This window comes from Sus scrofa, chromosome 17, assembly GCF_000003025.6.
Source record: "Sus scrofa isolate TJ Tabasco breed Duroc chromosome 17, Sscrofa11.1, whole genome shotgun sequence".
NCBI lineage: Eukaryota > Metazoa > Chordata > Mammalia > Artiodactyla > Suidae > Sus > Sus scrofa.
In genome coordinates, this window is record NC_010459.5 from 18614042 (window position 1) to 18632011 (window position 17970).

At 39.2% G+C, this 17970-nt stretch overlaps 1 protein-coding gene across 4 annotated transcripts in view; it reads right to left on the reverse strand.

The window, feature by feature from the left end:
* PAK5 (p21 (RAC1) activated kinase 5) overlaps positions 1–17970 on the reverse strand; it is a 324810-nt gene that overhangs the window by 152982 nt on the left and 153858 nt on the right. The window lies entirely within an intron of this gene.

Below are 17970 nucleotides of genomic sequence, written 5' to 3' on the forward strand. Positions count from 1 at the left end.
CAGGTCTGTGGTGGCTGCTCAATGCTGTGGGTGGGTAATTCCCAGAGAATTGCCTTCTGATCAAACACAATGTTGGTGTGGCATATCATATCATTTGTGAAAGAAGTATGTTGTCTTAGGTGGGGTTGTCCCAGGAGGCAGATTCTGGGGCAAGGATCTGAGTGCAAGCAGTTGATCTGCAAAGTAGTCCTGGAGGCAATGGTGAGGAAGGAAGGCAAGGATTCAGGGAAAGGAAGCTGAGTTAATGGCCAAGTTACTGCTCTGGGCGACTGGGTCTCATCCTGCCCAAGGAATCTCTGGAAGACAGTATAAAAGTGCTTCAGAGTTGTCACCTACCCAGTTCCCTACCTCCCACCCAGGAGCTAGGAAGCTACAATATTTATATATGAGCTACTAACTATCACCTGCTGAGAGATGCTCCCAGGGGTATTATCTTTCAGTACTTCTGTCTGCCCCCCCACCCCCAGAGGCTGGGAAGCCAGAGAAAGCTCAGGGGAGATGGTGGGGTGGGGGGGAGGCAATGATGGCATCTGTATGTCTTACAGCTGCCTCACAGGAACATGTGTTCAGACGTGCCTGGGAAGAGATGTCCTTGGAAATGTTTCAAATGCAGGCATCCCTGGGTACCAAGAGCAAGCTCACAGAGTTACAGTAAACTGGATAACATCTGGGCCAAAAGATGGATGCACTTGGTTGCTGAGGACATGGTGGGAGATGGTGCTGGGAGAAGGTGAGAGGGAGAGAGAGGGTGGGGTGAGGGGAAAAGTGAAGGTAAGGAAGAAATGCTGTTCCAAGTGTTAAAAGTTTCCCAGAGGTCTTAGGCAACTCTGTCACCAAAATCATAGACTCTCTGGAAAGAAGAGGGTCTGTGATAACTTCCTCAACACCCATCCAATCAGTAACATGTTGATTGAATGGCCCAAGTTTTGTAAGATTTAAATCAGAAACAACTTCATTTTTTTCTACCCTTTCTATGGAGCTCCTTTCCTTGATCTGAACAAACAGTCTGGGAGGATACCATGGATTAATGGTCATTCTCAGTTATAAGGTTCATCTAATTTTAATAATTAAAACTCCTAAGTCACAAATCTTATTCAATTATTTACAAGAAAAAAAATTAAATCACATGTATATATCATAACGAGTCTTCTTAAAATCTGTACATTCAAAGAATAAGCCATTATCTCATTACAGAACAATACTTATTTCCTCTCAAGAATCCCTCATACTCAGTGCGCAATTTAAGACACTGTTTTTATTTTTTATTTTTACATCATTTTATATTATTATATTATTGAAGAAGAGTTAATTTACAAGTTTTGATAATTTCTACTGTACAACCAAGTGCTTCAGTCATATAGATACACATATCCATTCTCTTTCAGATTCTTTCCCACATACATTATCACAGAATAATGGGTAGAGTTCTCTGTGCTTATACAGCAGGTCCCTGTTGGCCAGTCATCCCATATATCTCAGTGTGCACATGTATGCCAGTCCCAAACCCCCAGTCCACCCGCACAACCTGTTCCCTTTGGTAATCGTAAGTTTTTCAAAGTCTATGAGTCTGTTTCTGTTCTGCAAATAAGTTCACTTGCATCTTTTTTTTTTTTTTTTTTTAGATTTCACATATAAGTGTTATCATATGATGTTTGTTTTTCACTGTCTTCTTACTTCACTTAGTATGATAGTTTCTAGGTCTATCCATGTTGCTGCAAATGGCATTATTTCATTATTGTTTATGGCTGCATAGTATTCCATAATGAGCCCAAATAAAAGTGTTTTTAAAAATAATGACTTGTTTTCAAAGCATTTGGCAAATCACAAATATCAATTGTGCCTTACCTTGAAATGGGGCTGCTGGTCCACCTAAAGTCTCTAGGACTGCTAAGCACACTTTTCAATAGAGTCAAGTTTAAATCCATGAACCTTCCCAGGACCGCACATCACTTATCATTCAATGCTTATCATGCATTCTCCCTTCAAGAGAATGAACATTTAGTGATTGTTCATTCTAATAGAAACCTGAGATTAAAATTTTTTTCATATAAGAGTTCCCTGGTGACTCAGAGGGTTAAGGATCCAACATTGTCACTGCTGTGGCTTGGGTCACTGCTGTGGTGCAGGTTTGATCCCTGACTTGGGATTTTCTGCATACTGTGGGTATGGTAAAATAATTAAAATTTTTTTCTTATAAAATAAAACAGGCAGACATCAGGACCTGTTTCATTAGTACCACTTATATTGTATTAATGTCAAGGAATACAAGAGCCATGTTTATTGTGTGAAAGTGATGAGAAGGTTAAAGATCACTGTTGCATTCTTTTTAAATTACTGGTTTGTATTATATCTTTCATACTAAAATAAAAATAAACTCCTGGAACAAGATTCAGACCCACTTTTGCCACTGTATGTGTAGGGCCTTACGTATGGACCCCAGTAAGGGTCAATCATAATTTTACTTCAATTGGCAGTGAGGCTATGTCTTATTCCATGGATAAACTTCTCTATAATATAAGTTAAGGAACTTGATACTAAAGGAATTCCAATTAACAGAAATGTTTTTATCTTAATCATAATTTTATTTTTTCATAATTTAAATATATTAGAGGCGAATTTTTAACATTATTTTTATTAGAGTATAGTTGATTTCAGTGTTGTGTTGATTTCTGCTGTATAGCATAGTGACCTAGTCATACATATATACATTCTTATTCTCATACTGTCTTCCATCATGTTCTATCTCAAAAGGTTGGATATACAGAACTACCATATGATCTAGCAATCCCACTGCTGGGCATATATCCAGACAAAATTATAATTCAAAAAGATACCTGCACCCCTGTGTTCACTGCAGCATTATTCACAACAGTCAAGACATGGAAACAAGCTAAACGTCCATCAGCAGATGATGGATTAAGAAGATGTGGTGCATATATACAATGGAATACTACTCAGCCATAAAAGAGAACAAAATAATGCCATCTGCAGAAACATGGATGCAACTGGAGATTCTCATACTAAGTGAATATATCAGGGATTTTTTGAAGTAGCTTATTCAAATTCATTCATTTAGTTATTTTAGAGTAAAAGAAAAAGCACTAGGAATTAATTATAACCCATCTTTACACACTCATGATGCTTTTTTATATAGTTGTAAAATATATATTAACATTTGGAAACAAGCTGTTATAACATTTTAAAAAACTAAGGTGTAGTAATGACAACGCTTTAAACTGGAGGCTGGATGTTAACCTGGAAAGAGTAGATCAATACCAGTGTAGGAGTAGGGGAACCTGACAGACAAGTAGTGGATTAGTTCATTCAAAAAAAAAAAAAAAAAAAAACCCACAAAGAAACAAACCCCTTCCCCACCTCAACACACAAACTCACAAAACAAAAAGTCCATCTCATAGATTTACTAATAGAAGCAATGCTAGTTCATTTATCAGCAAATCATGGACAAATCATGGAATTGATATTATAACATATTTCTACCTTATTCTATGTACCATGCAATTTGAGTGAATGACAAATAAGTCCTTTTCCATGAGAGAATGTATCCATTTTGTGAAGGTAACTGATATTCCTTTTTCAGAAAAAAAGGACAAAAAGCCTCATTCATTGTAAATATGACAGTATTCTTGATAATCTAAGAGTGGGGTAAGACCTTCATTTAAAATAACAGAATCCTACTGTACAGCACAGGGAACTGTGTGTGATTGGGTCACTTTGCTGTATAACAGAAACTGAAGAAACACTGTAAATCGACTATACTTTAACAACAACAACAAAAAAATCAGTGTAAAAAAACCTTAAAGTAATGCTCTGAAAAGTATGGCGAGAAGAAATTGATTTGACTTCTTAATTCCACCAAATGAGGAAGTCAACAAAGAAATGAGAGTGATTAATAAGTTTTTCTCCCTCTTCCTTTTTACCTCCATTCTTTCTCTCTCCATCTTTCCCTTACCCCCCACTTCCACCTTTCCTCCTCTCCCTTGCCTGTATGTGTCTCTCTCTCACACATACCCCCAAAATATGCAATCTTAATAAAGCCAAAGAACAGTAATTACAGTCATTTCTAACTCAAAGAGGCATATAACACATTAAATAGTGGAAACGTGCCAGTAATACAGCATTTCAAAGTAGTCATGCATGATATTATATGTTACTACACTACAATCATACACTAAAACAAAAAGTTTGAGCAAATGAGCTTTGAGTCATATAATTTTTACTTCATTAGTGTTTTATAAAAATATACCTTAAGACCAACTTCCTACTGGTGAAAAATACATCAGTGTACTCATGAAGGCTTTTGAATAAGCTATGTTGAACAAATTATGTTTTCTAAAATAATGCCTCTGCATAATCTGCCATTTCAATCTAATGTAAATAACTGGATGACAGTTGTATAAATTTATGATTGTCAAAAATCCTTTGAATCGTATAAGATTTTTTCAAATCCCGTGATCTATAAAACATGCCTGCCATTAAAGTCCTCTATTTTTTTTTTTTTTTTGTCTTTTGTCTTTTTTAGGGCCACACCCACGGCACATGGAGGTTGCCAGACTAGGGGTCTAGTCGGAACTGTTGCTGCTGGCCTATGCCAGAGCCACAGCACCGCCAGACCCAAGCCACGTGTGTGTCTTATACCACAGCTCATGGCAACAACAGACCCTTAACCCTGTGAGCGAGGCCAGGGATCAAACCTGTAACCTCATGGTTCCTAGGTGGATTCATTTCCGCTGCGCCACAACAGGAACTCCAAAGTCCTCTATTTTTTTAGGGCAGTTTGAATCATACAAGATGTCTATTAGCTACATAATATCTTTTGAATATGGAATCCATTAAAGTTCTATAACTCAGTGGTTATTATCATATTTTTATTTTAATGGTATGTGTTTCATAAAAAAATTTAAGATAAATCAAATGAGCTCATAGTTCCAAAATCCTCATTTTATTAAACAATTTCAGTAACTCAATTGCAACCCATTGTTCGCAATCTATAGTTATACGTTGTGGGATACAGGTATGTTTATTCTGTGTGTATGTGTTTTGTGTATTTTAAGCAGGTTAGTTAGTTTTGGGGGCAGTCATGAGGGTTTGGCTTTGCTTTCTCTTCTTTTTGTCAAGGAAATATTTTATTGAAGTATAGAATGCATACATAGAAAATCTTAAAGATGCCACCAGAAAAGCACATTATTCATTATTAATCTTATATTCCTGAAACTACAGTAAAAATCAAAGAGAAAAGTGCCAGAAGCCTCCTTCAAGCTGTGTTGGTATCATTGGCTCTGCCAAAGATAAACTGTAATCCTGACTTCTCCCCCCAGAGATGGTTTCGCTTGATTTTGAACTTTATATGCATAGAATAACACAGCATGTATTCTTTTAGGTCAAGTGTCTGTGATTCAACACTTTGTAAGATTTACCCACATTGCTGAATGCCACACTCTTTCTCACTGCTGTCTGATGTTCCACTGTGTGACAACACCACAATTTAAAAGTTCACTCTCTTGTGGGAGTTTCTGTTGTCACTCAGCAGGTCAGGAACCCAATCAGTATCCATGAGGATGCAGGTCAGATCCCTAATTTCACTCGGTGGGTTAAGGACCTGGCAGTGCCCGGAGCTGTGGTGTAGGTCACAGACACAGCTTGGATCCTGCATTGCTATGGCATAGGCCAGCAGCTGAAGCTGATTCGACCTCTAGCCCAGGAACTTCCATATGCCAAGGGTGCAGCCCTAAAAAACAAAAAGAAAAAAAAAAAAGTTCACTCCCATGTTGATGGACATTGGCATGGTTCCCAATCTGTCATTATCATAAATAATGGTGCCATAAATGTTCTAGTACTTGCCTTTTGGTGAACAAATGCATGATGCATGGAGTGGAATGGTTGGGTCAAGGTTATGTGTATATTTGGCTTCAGCAGATAGTTTCAATAGGCTTTAAAAGGTGGTGATACAATTTACACCCCTACCAGGAGCTCATGAGTTGCTTACCTCCTCGTCAACATTCTATTGTCAATCTTTTTCATTGTAGCCATTCTGGTGGGTGTGCAGTGGCATTTTAATTGTGGTTTTATTTTGTATTTCCCTAGTGATTAATGAGTCTGAGCATTGTTTACATGCATTGGCCACTTGGATAATCTCTTCTGTGAAACATCTGTTCAAGTTTTTTGCCATTTCCCCACTGGATTCTCTCTTTCTTACTCACTTGATAGAGTTCTTTATATATTTTGGATGAAAGTCCTTTGCTGAACATATGTATTCCATTATTTTCTCATGCTCTATGATTTTTACTCTCTTAATGTTTTATTGAAGTATAGTTGCTGTACAATACTATATAAGTTACAGGTGTACTGAATAGTAAGTCCTCTGAAAGCATTTCCTCTAAAATCAGCAACAAGACAAAGATGCTCATTCTTGCCACCTTGATTCAACATAATTTTAGAAATTCTAGCTATAGCAATCAGAGAAGAAAAAGGAAAAAAAGGAATCCAAATTGGAAAAAAGAAGTACAAGCAAAACTGTCACTATTTGTAGATAATATGATACTATACATAGAAAATCTTAAAGATGCCACCAGAAAACTATTAGAGTTCATCAATGAATTTGGCACAATTATAGTATACAAAATTATTATACAGAAATCTGTTGCATTTCCATACACTAACAACAAAGTATCAGAAAACAATATTAAAGAAAAAAATCCCACTTACCATCACATCAAAAAGAATAAAAGACCTAGGAATAAATCTACTTAAGGAAGTAAAAGATTTGTACTTGGAAGATTATTAGACACTGATGAAAGACACCGAAGATGACACAAACAGATGGAAAGATACACCATGTTCTTAGATTGGAAGAATTCATATTGTTCAAGTGACCATACGACCCAAGGCAATCTATTCTCTTAATAATGCTTTTGATAAACACATATAATTTTAATCAGTCCAACTTACATACTTTTTCACTGTATCTATTGTATTCCATGTCCTGTTTTTGTTTTTGTTTGGTTTTTGGCTTCACCCATAGCACATGAAGTTCCCAGGCCAAGATTCAAATCTGTACCACGGCAGCAACCTGAGCCATAGTAGCAGCAATGCCAGATCCTTAATTTGTGGAGCCACCAGGGAACTCTATGTCCTGTTTTAAAAGTCTTTGCTTCCAACATGATCATGAACATATTCTCTTAAGCGCAGGTTTATAATCCATCTGTAACTGATGTATGTGTATTGAAAAGGGGTCCAAATGGATTCAAAAAAGTTTAGTGGTCTTTACAGCTTTTGCTTCTGAAGGAGAGCGTTTCTGAGCAACTCCAAGGAATAAAGAACACTCAGGTGAAACTGAACCACAGCTACATTAATAAGGTATGGAGAAGGTCAAGAATCTATTGAAGGAGTTCCCGTCGTGGCGCAGTGGTTAGCGAATCTGACTAGGAACCATGAGGTTGCGGGTTCGGTCCCTGCCCTTGCTCAGTGGGTTAACGATCCGGCGTTGCAGTGAGCTGTGGTGTAGGCCGCAGACGCGGCTCGGATCTGGCATTGCTGTGGCTCTGGCGTAGGCCGGTGGCCACAGCTCCGATTGGACCCCTAGCCTGGGAACCTCCATATGCCGTGGGAGCGGCACAAAGAAATAGCAAAAAGACAAAAAAAAAAAAAAAAAAAAAAAAGAATCTATTGAAGAAAAAAAAAAACAAACTCCTGGTAAATATTATCCTGTTGTTATTCAAAACAAAATGAGTAAAAAGAGTACTGCTGAAAATCACATCACTTATCTACCAAAAAAAACAAAAGCACAATACTCTCCAATACTCTCTTTCCTCTGCTAGTAACTCTTAAATTCTAAAAAAGTTCCAAATTTTAAAAACAAAAAACTTGGATTTCCCTGGTGGCTCAGCAGGTTAAGGATCCAGCATTGTCACTGCTATGGCTCAGATCGCTGCTGTGGCATGGGTTCAATCCCTGGCCCCAGAACTTCTGCATGCCACAGATGCAGCCAATAAATAAAAAATTAAATAAATAAATAATAAAAGACCTTTCAAATCATCAGCATACACATTTAGAAAAGCTTTACAGATCAATTTTGTCCAGTAGAAATATAATACAAGCCACGTGTCTTAATTTAAAATTTCTTAGTAGCCACATTAAAAATTTTAAAATCAGGAGTTCCCATTGTGGCACTGAATGGGAAACGAATCCACTAGAAACCATGAGGTTGCAGGTTTGATCCCTGGCCTGGCTCAGTGGGTTAAGAATCTGGCATTGCCATGAACTGTGGTGTAGGGTGCAGATGGGGCTCGGATCTGATGTTGCTCTGGTGTAGCTGGCAGCTGTAGCTCTGATTGGACCCCTAGCCTGGGAAGCTCCATATGCCATGAGTGTAGCCCTAAAGAGCAAAAAGTAAAATAAAATAATATCGGGTCAATTTATTTCTTATATTTCACTTAGCATAAGAAATTCAAAATATTTTCATTTCAACATGTGTCAACAGCCACACCTCAAAATCTCCATGGCCACACTTTCTAGTGACTACAATATCAGGCAACCCAGCCATAGACAATTACATGAACACAATGGCCTCCTTCATAACATTACAACATGTAGATCCACAGATCAACCGATTTTACATCCCTATTAGAGTTGCATATTTAAAGAATAATAAGGTGTTTCTCAACACGTAGCCTCTGGATGGTCAGCACAAGCATCTTCTGAGATTCTTAGAAATGCAAATTCTCAGCCCCCACCCAGACATTCTGAATCAGAATCTCTGAAGGGTAGGCTGACCAATCTGTGTTTCTGTGATTCTGATGTGCACTCCAGAACTCTGGGAATAACAGGGTTATTTCCACTTTTATACAAGGATATTAACTTCATAACATTATAAACATTGTCTTATCTGAAGCAGACATGTTTTGGGGGTGGAGGCAACCTCAAAGTCAGGCTACTGTCTCACACATTCCCAATAAGACCTCTCATGGCCTGACGCGTGGTCCACTACCCTCTGCAACAGACACGTGGGAGGAAAGTTTCATTTTTGTTTGCCAATGTTTCCCAACTGCCACGGGCATCTATTACATTTGCAGAAGCGAAGACTTGGGCCCATACAGTAATAATCAGACCAAGGAAACTGTATTATAGACGAAAATGAATGAACTATGTTCCTCTTATTAGCTCTGTATGAATAGAGTGACTACAGAAAGTGCCTGAAGAATTTTTATGTTAAAAAAAAAATCCATCTTTTGGCTTGGGGTATATGATCTTGAAAGACCCAATTTTATTAGATTAATGTGTCCTTAAAGCAGAGGGCTTTCCCCAGGTTTCTTTCTTTTTTTTTTTTTTTGCTATTTCTTGGGCACTCCCAAGGCATATGGAGGTTCCCAGGTTAGGGGTCTAATCGGAGCTGTAGCTGCCAGCCTACGCCAGAGCCACAGCGACGCGGGATCTGAGCCACATCTGCAACCTACACCACAGCTCACGGCAGCTCCGGATCATTAACCCACTGAGCAAGGGCAGGGACCAAACCCGCAACCCCATGGTTCCTAGTCGGATTGTTAACCACTGCGCCACGATGGGAACTCCCTTTTCCCAGGTTTCTCATGACTGTATCCTCAGCTCAGAGCCCAGTGCCAGGTACCTAGGAGGTTCTCAATAAATGTTTTTTTTTTTTTTTTTTTTTTTTTGTCCTTTCTAAGGCGCTCCCATGGTATAGGGAAGTTTCCAGGCTAGGGTCTAATTGGAGGTGTAGCCACAGCAATGCCAGATCCGAGCCCCATCTGTGACCTACACCACAGCTCACGGCAACACTGGATCCCCAACTCACTGAGCAAGGCCAGGGATGGAACCCACAACCTCATGGTTCCTAGTCAGATTCATTAACCACTGAGCTATGATGGGAACTCCAATAAATCTTGTTGAATGAATGGATGGATGCTTGATAAAACCCTCTCCATGTCTCTTTCGCTTTACGAAGATGACTTAGCTCAGGTGCTGGGGTTCTCTTATTATTTTAACACAAAATGAGCTGAATCACTCTGTTTTCTTCTTTTCCAGCAGAACTCCTTTTCTTTTCAAAAGTCTTCTTGACACAAGTTGGAGGAGAGCATAGAGGAGGTACAGATTTTAGGCAAATTCTTAAAATATATTTGCATGTAAATTCCATAAGGAGAAGGACTTTGTTGTTCACTCCTATATCCCTGGCCTTTAGAAATCAATGCTCAGTAAATATTTGTTGAAAGACTACATTTTATCCTTTTAAAATGCCTTAGAGCCTTCACTCTGCCTTTTACTTGCAGCCAGGGAGACCCACTCATTTTTATGTTGATCCAGACGCTCCACTGACCTAGAAGGCCTCCCCTCTGCTTTCTCCACATTTACTGAGATCCTAACCAGTCTTTTCCATGCAGTTAAAGCTTACTCTCCCAGAAGAGCTTCTCAGAAACTCAAGGTTGTCTGTGTTTCCACAGTCATGTCTAAGCCTTCAAACTTCCACCCTCGCAGCCCAACACTTGCTAACACAATGACCTCCAATTCTTTCTTTGCATCATTGCCTTTCAAAAGCTGTTTTTTTGTCATATAGACTCTGGCTTCCTGAATGCTAGAACCATGGCATACACTTGATAATTTTTAAAGCTCTTTCCCACTCCAGTTTAGTGTGTAGAATATATTAGACAAAATTATGACTTGATCTAAAAGGGAAGCTTTTTAACAATATTCTTTCTGGCCTTAACCCTCGTTTACTATTGTCCTAGCATCACTATTATGAGCAGCTCTTCTTTGACTCTCAAACAAAACAGTAAATTTTGTTTTCCCAACTTTTGACCAAGGTTGGGATGATAAAACATTGGCCATAAAGTGCCTCTCAGTTCTTGATAACAGCCCATGACGTGAGAGCCGTATGATCATCATGATGAATTGAGCACATGCAGTGCCTTTGCTAGTTATTATATTTCTTGGGATTTGTAAAAGAAGGAAAAATGCAGATACGGGATAGATGGCTTGATTAATCTTCTCAGAATCCTCCACATATTGCTTAGAAACCTTTGAGAAGATGAAAATGGCATAAACCCTTAGCTGCACACTCTCTTATTCTGTACTTCTGAACACCTTTGATCTCCTTTGAGATTTACAACACTCTTAAGTAGATCAGAGTAGTAGACACTGGTATTTCTATTTTACAAATTAAAAAAAAAAAACACCTCTATGAAGTTAATACCACTTGGCAGTCAGAATGAGACAGGGGCTAGAATAAACCCATTATTGTCTATAACTGTACCTCTCCTTTTTCTCCATTAAAATATAAGCTCTTTAGTTATCCTTTCATACCTAGAGATACTCACTTCCCTTTCCAATAAAAAAGAAACATCAGCTCAATCGAGGACTATTTGAAGACCTGACATGTGGTATATGCTCTAAGACCACAGGAGTAATATTGAACATACCTTCTAGTCACCTCACATTTTACACTTTGCTAGGTGCCTTTCATTTTCTTTCATGCCAAACTGAGGGATCAGACAGACTCTTCACCTTGCCTCCCTCAGTGCTCAGAGAGGTTAAGAAGTGAGCTCAAGACTGCATTGCAGCCTGTAAGGGCTGCAGCTAAAATGACCCCCAAGTCAGGTACCGTTGATTTTGCCAAATAAAAATTCCATGGACTGAGATGCCAATTTTCCCACGAAGCTGACTGTGATGAGATGCAACTTGCCTTTAAAAGTAATAATGATGATGACAACTGGAAATCGAGACTAAGACCATTTTCCAATTTTTCCCATCTTTCTTACATTATGGAGAAGCAAGTTAACATGTGCTTTACAGAGCTTCTGAGTTGCTTTATGTTTTAGGTATCACGTGTGGCTATAACTGAAACTTTCAATTAGAAACAAAGCCCTTAGGGATGGAGGTGAGAACATCAGCATTAGCTCTGATGACATGGCACCCTTCTCTGTATCACCTGCACTTTGACCAGATCTCAGGCCCCTCCTGCCTTTCATGCTATATAAGCAATGAGCCACAATAAACAACTGATACCTCCACGTGTGTTTCCATACTCTGGACTATTTCACCAGAGGCCCTTCCTGGCTAAGGGCTAAGTGTGTGCTCCCAGTTCTTCAGTTATGCCTTTGGTTTCTACCACAGACACTTTCTCTTTGGCTTATCTTTTGCCTTAAAAAGCAGATACCACATAAAATAGGCCGATCTTAAAAAAAAAAAAAAAAACACTTTTATTGGAGTATAGTTGACTTGGAAAGTTGTGTTAGTTTCAGGTGTATAGCAAAGTGAATCAGTTCATTTGTTCGTTCTTCCTGTCTGTCTGTCTGTCTGTCTCTCCATTCCTTTTCAGATTCTTTCCCATATGCGTCATTACAGAATACTGGATAGAGATCCTTGTGCTGTACAGTAGGTCCTTGTTACTTACCTATTTTATATATAGCAGTGTGGATACAAACTCGTAATTTACTTCCCCCCCCAACATTTCCCCCTTGGTAACCCTAACTTTGGTTTCAAAATCTCTGAGTTTGTTTCAGTTTTGTGAATCAGTTCTTTTACTTAAAAATGATACAAAAGGCTGGGTGCTTTTAAGAGGTCCTTTTCAATAGCTTCCTATCAGGGCCTCACTGACCAGTCCTGGGGCAGGAGAGATAGGCTTTTTTTTTTTTTTTTTTTTTTCTGTCTTTTTTCCTTTTCTAGGGCCGCTTCCTGCAGCATATGGAGGTTCCAGGCTAGGGGTTGAATTGGAGCTGTAGGCGCTGGCCCACACCACAGCCACAGCCACAGCCACGCAGGATCTGAGCCACGTCTATGACCTACACCACAGCTCATGGCAACGCCAGATCCTTAACCCACTGAGCAAGGCCAGGGATCAAACCCACAACCTCATGGTTCCTAGTCGGATTTGTTAACCACTGTGCCACAACGGAACTCCAGGAGAGATAGTCTTTATGGTGACTCAAATTTCTAGTCACAGACAGACAGACTGGGGTACACATTTTCCTCCCTGAGGATATGCCTTGGAAATTTTAAAGAATATGAAGCTTATGAGTGAAGGGAGAAAGTTCTCTGCTATGTTTTTTGTTGTTTTTTGTTTTGTTTTTCTTTTTTCTTTTTTTTTTTGATTTTTAGGGCCTCAAATACAGGAATTCTTTATTATTTTTTTTTAATGTACAGAGACTAGGGTACTACAGGGAAAGACAAAGAATGCCCCTCAAAGCACTATTTCTTTAAGCTTGGCAGGTTTCATAGAAAACCCTAAATTGCTCCGATGGCTAAGGAAAGTCGTGTTTCACAAATGGGGAACCTTGAACACTTGGAAAAATTGGACTGTCATGTGACACGGGGAAGCAGGTGGCCTTCACCTGTACACATGTGTATTTGCCATGCTGATGTCTCACAGGGGATATCACAGGGGAGAGAGATGGGAAGAATTAGCTTTCTAGCACCAGTCCTCCCACACCTGTGACAACAGGGCCACATGAAAACCTCCTTCAAACTACTCAGAGGTCATCCTTGGGCTGCAAAACCATAAAGTTAACTCATGACCAACCACTACTGCCAGTTAGTTATTTATTTACTTTTTATAGCACACAGAATGCAGGAACCTCAAGTATTTACAGCTGTAAAACCACTCCCTGGGCCACGAGATAGACCATTACTAATGCCCCAGAGGGATCCTGTATGACTTCCAGAGTTCTAGCACCATAAACAAAATTTTTAATAACACTTTATTTATTTATTTGGCCATGCCCACAGCATGCAGACGTGCCTGGGCCAGGGATTGAACCCATGCCACGGCAGTGACCTGAATCACAGCAGTGATAACACTGGATCCTTAATCTGCTGAGCCACCAGGAAATTCCCATAAATGAATTTTTTTGGTTCTATCACCATTGATTAGTTTTGCCTATTCTTGAACTTAATGTAGGTGTAATCATACATACATCTTTTTGTGTCTGGCTCCTTTTGTGACTGTCTGTGAGATTCCTCCATATTACTATACATCAATAGTGTGATATTTTTCATGGCTGCATAGTATTCCATTGCATGAGTAAACCAAGATTTTGTCTTATTTCCAGTTAGTGCAGCTTTGTTGAGATTCTGAGTTGTTTCCATGTCTCTCTCTCTCTCACACACATGCTGTCTTTCTCTCACAATCACATATTCACACAAATGATCTTTGCATGTGTGTGGCTTTAGATGACAAAGCATCAACTAGGCTTTTAGGTTTTAATAGGGGAAAAGATCCTAAACAGCAAAACAAGAAAGCAAAAGCAATAATAAACATGACAAAAAGTTATTTTCCTTGATACAAAATAATCAAATAGCTATGCAAACAGGACTTACATTTTGAAAGCGATGTCAAATTAGGTGCTGTCAATGTGAACTTGTCTGAAGGCTAAATTCAGTTTATAAGTTGCCTATACATGAGTTTTGTTTCTGTACACAATTGAGTTCTTTGTGGTTTGCCTATTTGTGCTTACTTTTAATAAACCAATGTTTAAAAATAGGGAGATCTCAGGTCAGCAAACTCTAGTTTTCAAACTTCTCTTAAAGAATTAGAATATCTGGTAGACCTGAGCCCCACTCCCACAGAGCAATGACAGACAAGAGTTAAGTATGGGCCTCAGTATTCAGACAGGCACACGTCCCCTTGTTTGCACAGGGCCCACTACCACCTACTGCTTCTTAACACCACCGCCTGGTCTCTGTAAGCATGAGAATCCTGCTCTACCCTATGACCTACTGGTCAAGTTCATCCATGTTTCTTTCATTTAGAGTACATGGATGTGGAAATTTCAAAGATGAAAGTGTTTTGAACAGTTAAAATTTTGTGTTTTGGAGTTCCTTTTTTAACTCAGTGGGTTAAGGACCCATCATTGTCTCTGTGAGGATTCAGGTTTGATCCCTGGCCTGGCTCAGTGGGTTAAGGATCCAGCATTGCTGTAAGCTGTGGCATAGGTCACAGATGTGGCTTGGATATGGTGTTGCTAGGACTGTGGCAACAGAAACAGGAAGTTCCTGGCCCAGGAACTTCCACATGCAGTGGGTGCAGCCATAAAAATTAAAAAAAAGTCTTTTTACATGTACAAAGAAAAGTCTTTCTAAAATATATAATGGGACATAGTCAAACTGACAAGCACAGCAAAGGAAACCATAAAAAAAAAGACAACCTACAGAATGGGAGAAAATGGTTTCAACTGATGCAACTGACAAGGGCTTAATCTCTAAAACATACAAACAACCAATACAACTCAATAGCAAAATAAAAAAACAACTCAATTGAAAAATGGGAAAAAGACCTGAATAGACATTTCTCCAAAGAAGATATACAGATGCCCAACAAGCACATGAAAAATGCTCAACATCACTGATTATTAGAGAAATGCAAATCAAAACTACTATGAGATACCACCTCACACCAGTCAGAATGGCCATCATTAAAAAGTCCACAAATACAAGTGCTGGAGAGGATGTGGAGAAAAGGGAACCCTCCTGCACTGTTGGTGGGAATGTAAATTGTTACAACTGCTATGGAAAACAGTATGGAGGTACCTCAGAAAACTAAGTATAAAACTTCCACATGACCCAGAAATCCCACTCTTAGGCATATATCCAAACAAAATTTTTCTTAAAAAAGATACATGCACCTGTATGCTCACTGCAGCACCCATTCACAATAGCCAAGACATGGAAACAACTTAAACGTCTATCAACAGATGAATGGATTACGAAGATATGGTACACACACTAGAATACTACTCAGTCATAAAAAAGAACAAAATAATGCCATTTGCAGCAACATGGATGGAACAAGACTCTTACACTAAGTGAAGTAAGTCAGAAAGAGAAAGACAAATACCCTATGATATCACTTATATTTGGAATTTAATATATGGCACAAATGAACGTTTCCACAGAAAAGAAACTCATGGAGTTGAAGAACAGACCTGTGGTTGCCAAGGAGGAGGGGGAGGAGGTGGGATAGACTGGTAATCTGCAGTTAATAGACCCAAACTATTGCCTTTGGAATGGATAAGCAATGAAATCCTGCTGTATAGCACTGGGAACTATATCTAGTCACTTATGATGGAGCATGATGGAGGATAACATGAGAAAAAGAATATATATTATGTCTGTGTGACTGGGTCACTTTGCTGTACAGCAGAAAACTGACATAACCCTATAAACCAACTATAATGGAAAAAATAAAAATCATTAAAAAAAGATAAAAACAAACAAAATATATATACTACTAACTTGGTTCCCAGAAATGGCTGACCTAAGAGGTGTTGAATCTGTGTGTTAAATGTAGAGATGGGAATTCATAGAGAAGAGCCAGCCGAAGTTGCTTTTTCTGACCAGAGAAACTCCACTCAGGATGCACACCTACAGGCCGGTCTTCTGATCAACATCTGTTTCTCATGTGGGAGGATATCTGACACTGGAGGAGAAAAACAGCCCCTCTGATCCATTCAATAAAGTCTTTCCTGGACCAAACCAACTCCACCCTGATGGGTGTGCTAGACGGTCGCTAACAGCATTTAGTTAATGTCATGGTGCCAGCGACGTGAGTGGAGAGCTAAAGTTATTTTCTTTTGCAGTCTAGATAACCTGAAGGTTCCTTATGCTAACATAGAAATATCTCCTGGATATATTTTCAAAATGACAAATTTTGCTAAGCTCACCAGCTAGTAAAGGAACTATGCCCCTTCTCATAAAAATGACAGAGAAATGAAACTAGAGAATCTACCTAAAGAATAAACTAGTGAAAAAGGCAGGAGAGCCCAAAGGGAACATGACAGTAACAACACTGATCTGGACACCAAGACTTAAGCCCTTTGTACAGCAAAGGCAGGGTAGTTAAGCCTGCAAGACAGAACCTTCTTTGGAAGAAAGGTAAAGCTGTTCCTGCCTGAGAGGAAGCAAATCAACACTCCCCATAGGAAAACATCCTCTATTTAGGCCCCGAGGATTGCCATATATTAACACTGACAATCAACTATTGCTTCCACACAAGGACAAATGTTACCAACAATAACAGTTGACAAAATAACAAACTGCCTTTCTGCACCCATGGTACTTCATGTATAAGAATTAGCAGATGAATACAAAAGAGCTAGGAATAAAATGTAGAAGCAATTCAAGGTGGAATAAAGATGTGCATGAGTTAATTGTCACAATCCCTTTGCCATCTGTGAACAGATTTAGAACTAAGTGACCATGATAGTCCTTGGGTCATATTTTAAAAAAAAGTATCTTTCTTATTTTCCAAATTGTACAGCATCCCAGTCAGCTGTCCAATTATTTTGTCCCAAAGAGTTCCAGGCTCGTTTGGCTGCTGTCAGATCCTTCTGGTTCAAGGCAACTAGACTAAAACTTACATTTTGCTACCTGTTATGGTAGTTTGGTTCACCTTGACACATATACTAAGTGCCACTCTGTTATTCTGGGTCTCAACTTCCCAGTGCAGCTCATTTCTCCTCATTTGCTCTAGGCCATTATATCACACAGGCTTCAAAGAACCAGCTTAAAAACCCATCAAGACCAGCTTCGCATGTCCTAGACCAAAGAATGAATCTAAGGTTAGTGAGTGCCCCTCTATCAATAAAATCTCCCTGTTCCAGCTCCACGTGGGTTTCACCCTCCCACCACACACTCAGAGCTTGTTCCCATCTGTGTCCTGTGTGGGTCCCTTGGGTCTGAGGGTATGCATTAGCCGGGTATTTCAATTTTTCGGTGGGTATGCTACTTCTTCCTGGAGAAGGGCTAGTGCTTCTCCTCTACTCATAAGCTTGTAGGCAGTAAGGACTGGCAGAGAAAACTCTCAAGGAGAATGAGAACATTTTAGGAGGTTTCAGGTGAGGTCTCTGCATAGCCATTAGGTGAGGAAGGTTGTTCTTCTCTGTCAAGGGAGAAAGGATTGCCCTTGTCTTCAAAGAGGATCAAGGGAAATTCAGGAGTTGAAGGTTCTGA